Source organism: Jaculus jaculus, chromosome 18, assembly GCF_020740685.1.
Source record: "Jaculus jaculus isolate mJacJac1 chromosome 18, mJacJac1.mat.Y.cur, whole genome shotgun sequence".
NCBI classification, from domain to species: Eukaryota; Metazoa; Chordata; class Mammalia; order Rodentia; family Dipodidae; genus Jaculus; species Jaculus jaculus.
The window spans coordinates 22,985,919-22,993,889 of record NC_059119.1 but is presented as its reverse complement, the minus strand read 5'-3'; positions in this window follow the sequence as shown (position 1 = coordinate 22,993,889).

Genomic DNA, 7,971 nt, shown 5'->3' with positions numbered 1-7,971 from the left:
TAATTTTATAAGAAATGATTGAACATAGCACAAAATTTGAAGTACATATGCTAAGTATGTTGTGGTATATAGTAGCAATAATAATGTTGAATGACAATTTGTAGGCTTTTTTATGTTAACTGGCATTACCTTGACCAAAGTCTACGTGCTATTTGGTTCCAGAGTATTTTATTAACTTACCAAATAATAAAATTCCATTCTAATAGAACTTGCACAGTCTTTACAAATTATATATTTCTTCCCAATCTTTCTCCAATAAATAAAATAAATAAATTAATTTAAAATATTTAAAATTCATAAAAGTGCTTGAGACATGGCATAGTGGTTAAGGCACTTTACTGTGAAGCCAAAGGACCTAGGTTGGATTCCCAGGACTCACATAATCCAGAGCACAAGGTGGTACATGCATCTGAAGTTCATTTTCAATGGCTGAAGGATCTGCGGTGCCCTTAATGTCCCTCTACCCATCTCAAAGATACAAATTTAAAAACAACAAATTAAAATATAATTTTCTTTATACACACATGCATTCCTAGCAGACTATAGGTAACAACAGGTCTCTCTCTCTCTCTCTCTTCGTGTGTGTGTGTGTGTGTGTGTGTGTGTGTGCGCGCACATATATATTAATCACATATATAAAAATCTTATAATCTATTTTGTACTTCCAGCTCTTTTTTTACTATGTAAATGATATTTAACATCCAATTTAAGAAAACCATAGTTCACTTTGCCTCTTTCCTTAGTGATGTGTTTTTAAGAGAGATCACATCTCAATTTTGTTTTATTTTTTGTGAGGTATCTGAACTTATAAGTGACTCATTCTAAATTATTGATTTCCTATTTTTTGATTATAACCTTGTAAGTTTACATTTTCAGCTTCCTCATTAAAAGCGTTTATTGAATTTCAGGTGACTAGTTATCCCAGTTCATTCTGGAGTGAGGACAAAATTGGTTGCAGGACTTCAATTCTGGAAGAATTGAAGAACCAAGACAATTGCTTATCTATTACTGTGTACCTCTAAGCAAGATATATGTACTTGCTTTAAAAACAAGAGCTATCTATGCTGACATAGGAATAGAGAGAAACAAATGTATGTATTGAAAAGGGGGAGAAATAAGAGTCAGGGAGTGTGAGAATGAGAATCTACATTAGGAGGAGAAATGATCAAAAGTTATATTCACCCATTATAAATATTTTTATTTCTTTGCAAACAAAAGAGACAAAGAGAGAGAATGAGAATGGGTATGCCAGGATCTCTACCCATTGCAAATGAATTCCAGATGCACACACCACTTTATGTCTCTGGATTTATGTGGGTACTGGGGAACTGAACTTGGGTCCTTTGGCTCTGCAGGCAAATGCCTTAGCTGCTGAGCCATCTTTCCAGCCCTACATATATCTTTATTTGTATAAAAGTTTAGCAGGAGCCAAGGTAAATACGTAGTCATTTAAGTTTTCACATTGTCTCTTACCTGCTGCTCTGTCACAATTATGAAGTATTTCTGAGCCTTGATTTTCTTAACTGTGCCATGATTATACTCATCCTTCCTTTTAGGGTTGTAGTAAATGTTTAATGAGTTCATTTAGCTATTAAAGTTCAAATATTTTTTGAAATATACATCTGTGGTGGTTTGAGTCAGATGTCCCCCATAAACATAGGTGTTCTGAATGCTAGGTTCCCAGCTGATGGATATTTGGGAATTAATGCCTCCTGGAGGGAGTGTATTGTTGGGGGCGGGCTTATGGGCTTTATAGCCAGTTTCCCCATGCCAGTGTTTGGCACACTCTCCTGTTGCTGTGGTCCATCTTCAGTTGGCCAGGGGGTGATGTCCACCCTCTGCTCATGCCAGCATTTTCCCCTGCCATCGTGAAGCTTCCCCTCGAGCCTGTGTATTGTTGGGGGCGGGCTTATGGGCTTTATAGCCAGTTTCCCCATGCCAGTGTTTGGCACACTCTCCTGTTGCTGTGGTCCATCTTCAGTTGGCCAGGGGGTGATGTCCACCCTCTGCTCATGCCAGCATTTTCCCCTGCCATCGTGAAGCTTCCCCTCGAGCCTGTAAGCCAAAATAAATCTCTTTTTCCCAGAAGCTACTCTTGGTTGGGTGATTTCTACCAGCAATGCGAACCAGACTACAACAACATCTTATTTTGAATACACTTTATTTGGAATGAAAATAATCCAGCCACATAAATATCCCCTATTGGATTCTAAGCATGGTCATCATAAGTAATTTGGAATGTTTCCTTTCTGTTGCTTGGATAGTTCATTCAAGCTACCACACAGAGAAGCCACAGTCTCATGCGAGGCCCAGCTTTCGGTCTTGTCAAGTTACGCTCACTATTTGTTGTAGAATGCAGACCCAGAGCACCAGCCTTTACTAAGATCACTTTGCTGACCACCATGGTAAACCATAGACTCAAATTGGGGATGGAGGTGAATCTTCAAAGGTGTCCAAGTATCCATCGCTCATCTCACTGTTCTCTGCAGCACTTTATAACAGTTGTACACCAGTATCTCTTTTCATACCCACAACCTCCTGCCCTTCTTTCCGGTTTCAAAGAAGGTAGCACTGCTCCTTCCAGCAAAGCCTCCAATGCTTTTCCACCTGCTCCTGAAGAACAAGTCATTCTAATATCGTCCAGGGCCAGAGTCTTAAATTTCTGATGAGAAAAGGAAGGCCAGTGCTCAAGGACAAAGTGGTTGATAATCTTTTTCCATGGGAACTTTATATGTTATAACTTTGTAATTATGTAAATATCTTTATATTATATCAAGTTAAAATAAAGTGATATTTTAATAATTACTTTTATGGCAGTTTCTACAAAATTGACACACATTAATTAATGAAAAATAACTCCACTTTTAGTACTATTGTAAAATAAGTATTTAATAAACTTTCAGTAGTTCTTTCTTTCTGTCCCTGGGCACAGATGTACCCAAAATGTTCCTGCTTCCTCTGAGAAATGAGTAATGAAGAGACACTTAGGAAGGAAATAAAAAATGTTCACTACACATCTATTAGTGTAAGCAATTTTTTAGTCACCTTGATAGTACCAAGAGAATAATTATTGCAGCTATTTAAGGTTGTATTTTATTTAAAGGACATCAATTCCATTCAAATTTATCACCAATTATAACGTGGTGTATAAATGATTTTCTTCTTTGAGCATCTGAGTGTATATATGTAAGGCAATTCTCCGAGAGTAACAATGTTAGAAGTGGAAACTCCAAAAGGGAGTGAAGAGATAAATGTAGGATCTAGAAGGAGGTTCCCATGCAAATTTTAACTTGCTTCAGAGTGGGTTTATTTGGGTTCTCTGGTACATACTGGGATTTTTACTATTTTATTGGTTGTTTTGCTTAATGCTCTGCCTTCAAATTCCCACTGAAATCAATGCTTTCAGGAAAGAAGGCATTTCCCCAGGCTGACAAGCAAAGATCCACAATAAGATGGGGAGGATACTTGCCTAGTCCCTTCTCAGGAATGTGTTTCTCCTTGCTGGCTGCCCCTTTTAACCCTGAGAAACACTTTGTACAATGTCATGATGTCATGAGTATCAGAATCCCAAGTGACTCCTCTCCAGAAATTGGGAAAACTCTTTCCTAAGTGAGTTCCTGAAATATAACACAAATAAAACTTGGGGAATAGAATGAAGTTGTCTGCAGTGGTACATGCTACAGAGAAGAAGTTAATCAAATGTGAGAGGCTGTGGTAGTTTGACAGTATGTACCCCATTGACTCAGGTATTAAAATCTTGTAACTCAGATCTCTAACTTTGGCTGGAGAAGGTGTCACTGGGATGGGGGTTGGGGTAGTGGATCCTGTAGTCCAGCCCTAAGGTGTCACTGGAGGTGGATTTGAATACCAGTCCAAAGGAATGCAGAGAGGTCTGAGCTCTGGGGGATTTTTGTGCATGCTGATATTTGGTGTTTGTTGACTGGTGGTGGTGTTTCTCTTTGCTTGGCGTTATGAATGGGAGCCAGCTTCTTTTGTCCTTGATGGAACTTCCCTTGGATCAGTAAGCTTGAAATAAATCCCTTCCGCTACAAATTGTGTCTGGTTGGACATTCATCGCGGCATAGTGGAACCATCTACAACAGATGCCATGAGAGCACTGGTTATCTGCCTCCCATTCAGCATGCTCCAGTTTTTTCCTGAGAGCCAGTTGCAGTAACACTCTTGGTTACATGAAATACTCTTGCAAAAAAAAATGTACATTCTTATTTCCTCAAATATATGAGGTAGTATGTGAATCTGAAAGCTAGACATCCCTGTCTAACGCACACAACCCTGTCATTGTGCAGAGCGGCCTATGAGCGCATCATGCCAGGATATCTAGGAGAACAATCTGATGCATTTGACTTCATGTCATTTCAAAAGTTGAACACCCAGATGTACTGAAAAGAAGCTTCTGTGATCTTTAATTCTAAGATCCCACTGATGCAGCTTCTTTTTATCATTCTCTTCATTCCCTCTAGTTTAATGCTTGCAATCATCTTCTAACACACCTGCCCTGACCCTAGGCATTATCAGTAAATGATGAAGTTGTTGTGACTTACCATGCCCTCCACCGAACTTGGACGACAACTTACCTCATCTCTTGCTTATCCTACTACTGTTGATTTCCAAGTAAGTGGTAGTACTTGGAAAGGTTGAAAACGTAAGCAATGAAGTCAGACAGACCTGGGATTTGATCTTAGCTGTAAATAGAATAATTTAGCGGGTAATGTAGTTTAATTTTCCTAATGCAAAAATGAATCAGGCAAACAATAGGAACAGTGTCAATCCCTGAAGTCCATCCACCTGAGAGAGCAGATATCCCAAAGATGCTGGCCACGTAACTCTTACACTGCTGCCACTATGTCTTCCTTTAGGTGATTAGTGGGCTCCTGTTTCTCCTTCCCACCTTACCCAATTATGGATACATGAGTGGTTTTGAAGAATTTGTGTCTGAAACCTCTGCTTTTGGAGCCTAGCTATTCTGTCTTTATTTTCAAAGAAACCAAATGCAGAATAAATGTCTCCACTTATCTTCTCCCCTTCTGCTGCCATCTGATAGTTGATTCTGACCTAGTGCCAGTGTGTGCCTATTTTCTTAGCTTGGCCAAGAAAAAAATATCACCTTTTGGTCTATTTGTTTGATCATCTCTTCCGACCCTTCCTCTCCATGTATGTGATAAATGCTTTTATTAACATTCCTTCAGCCTTCTACCAAGCTAGCCATCTTAATTTTCAGCAAGCCAATACATTTAGATTCAGTTAAGAATGCAATGTGGCCCACATATGATATGTTAACACCCTCATTCAGGCTGATTTTCTTTCATCATGTCTCCATGGCCTTTGACCCCTTGAAATCACTAAGGATGCTACATAATCATTTAACCTAGTCAGAACTTGGTGGTGGCACAGTGAATGCACTTTTTCCTATTTGTATCCCTAACTGCAATCCATGGCTGGTTCCCACTGCAAACAGTTCTTCACAACAGTGTTTCCTGGCAACAGCCTCTCCATTCTAGCCTCTGTAAAGGTAACTGAGATAGCCCCTGATCCAAAAGATCAGGGTTCATGGGAAGCTATTTATGTTGTCGGCAAAAAAGCATATTAACTTATCATTACCTCAGCTGCTGCAGACATCAGCAGACATTTCAAACAAAGAATTCTCTACTCCCCTCTCTCATCAATGAAAATAACTTAATTTGAGCTGAATTTCTCAACATCTCAGGAAAATGATCACTCATTCATTAGATATATCAATTTGTTTAACATTATTATTTATATGGCCAACTTTTTGAATACCTGAATTTCAAACTAGTTTACATATACATTATTTCTTTAAAGAAAAGACAAGATGTCTGTCTTCACATTTTAATGTCTAGTTATTGTAGGGGTGGTATATTCCTCCATGGCCAGCATAGATGGTACAGCTAACATCACTGCATAACCTTTACCTGCCATTAGTATAACTTTGCCTCATACTCTCCAAAACAGAATTATTTTATCTGTTTAAATTTCACTTGTTTTCATAAACTTTCATAGGGTAGGAAAAAAAATAAAACAGTAACGCCATCACAGCATTGTGAGAAGATTAAAGAAGAACCCAGTTAAAGTGTAGCAAATGGGCAATTAGCAATGGAATCTTTGAACATTTTTCAGCTTTTCCAGGAATTTGGTTGGATTGCCCTTTCTTAGCCACTAATAATGTATAGCCATATGGATTGCATATACCAATTAAACATGAGCACATGTTAATGTCTTGCCAGATGCTTTAGGACTTAGAATGTGATTAGCTGACCAACCCCCCCACACACACACACACACTTCTTTCTCATGTCGGTAATACCATATGACAGGTGCTCAATTCATAGAGAACACAGTGAGAGTTCTGTGTGGGTCAAGGTACTTACTTGATCAGGAAACATAAAGCATGATTGAGAAATAGAGTATTTTAAAGCACTAAAAACTTGGAAATTATATTTGCCTGTGCAACATGTTTAAAAAGTAGATGTTTGTGTTCTACTACTGTTTCCTTCATTATGATTTCTTCTTCTGTTTATTCTGTAAGCTTATATTATCTCCATGGCTTCCTCTTTACCTCAACCCTAGTGGTGTAAAAATATTCTTCTATCAAGCTTGTTTTATATTTAAGATTCTAATTGACATTTTCTTTTTAAAATGTTTATTTAAAACCTAAGGTTAAACCCAGTTCTTACCTTCAACACACAAAATCTTTAATTGGCTTTCATTTAATGTTCTATAAGCATCCTCTGACACTTTGAAATTATTGGTCTAATATCATTTATAATAAGCACTGTGGATTTTTACTGGAAAGCTATTTCACTCTATTTTGTTTTTCACTTACAAAGAGATAATCTGTCTACCATCACTGAAGTTTGGAGCTGAGAAGTTTTTCCATTTTCTTCCTTTATTCTTTACCTTCATTCAATCTTTTCTTACTTTTGTTTCCATAAAGTACTGTCTTGAATTTTCATATTCTCCCATATGCTCGATATCTAGGGTAAGTCAAGTAGGCATCGTGTCTCTCCTAATCATGAAATTCATCTTATTATATATACTTATGCAACTTTTCTCCTCTATATCCTTTATGTGAAATGCAGGTTACCTTTCTAGTGGTCCAGGAAAGGGAAACTAAATGTGACTTTCCTGTTTGTCTCCCTGAGCCTCTCACATGCCCTTGACTTATCTTTGTTAAAGCATTGCAAGACCATGATCTAAATCCTGCCTGTTTTTCGGATCCACGTTGGCACTGATTGGATGCTTCTTTCCTCTTCCTCATTTCTTGCTGAAGCAAGTGGGGCTTTAAAATGGTTGTAATAGATCAAACCTTGTAACAGGGAAATTGGAGTTCTGGGGTACTTCTTGGAACCCCAAGCCCCAAGTTCATATCTGCACACTAACCAAATCATTGACAATTCCAGATTCAAAAGAACAATTTTTTTTAATTGATTTTTTTTATTTGAGAGCGACAGACACAGAGAGAAAGCCAGATAGAGACAGAGAGAGAGAATGGGCGCACCAGGGCTTCCAGCCTCTGCAAACGAACTCCAGATGCGTGCGCCCCCTTGTGCATCTGGCTAACGTGGGACCTGGGGAACTGAGCCCCGAACCGGGGTCCCTAGGCTTCACAGGCAAGCGCTTAACCGCTAAGCCATCTCTCCAGCCCAAGAACAATTTTTAAAATACCACATTTTATTCACATTTTACAGAGGAGTCCAGAAGAGAAGGCTGAGAGACAAAGGGAAACAAAGTAGGGAAAAGCGAAGTACACCATGTGGAACTTAGGAGTCCATGTGGCCAGATACAGACTGGAGGGAAAAGTGTAGAAAGAGAAAAGAAAGTTCAAGGAGCTCTTGCCATGTGGGGAGCTGGAGGGCATAAAGGACCCAATGCAGAGAGTAAGGGCTAGTGGGCCCCTCCAGCTGGGCCTGGGCAGAGGCAGCCATAGCTGGA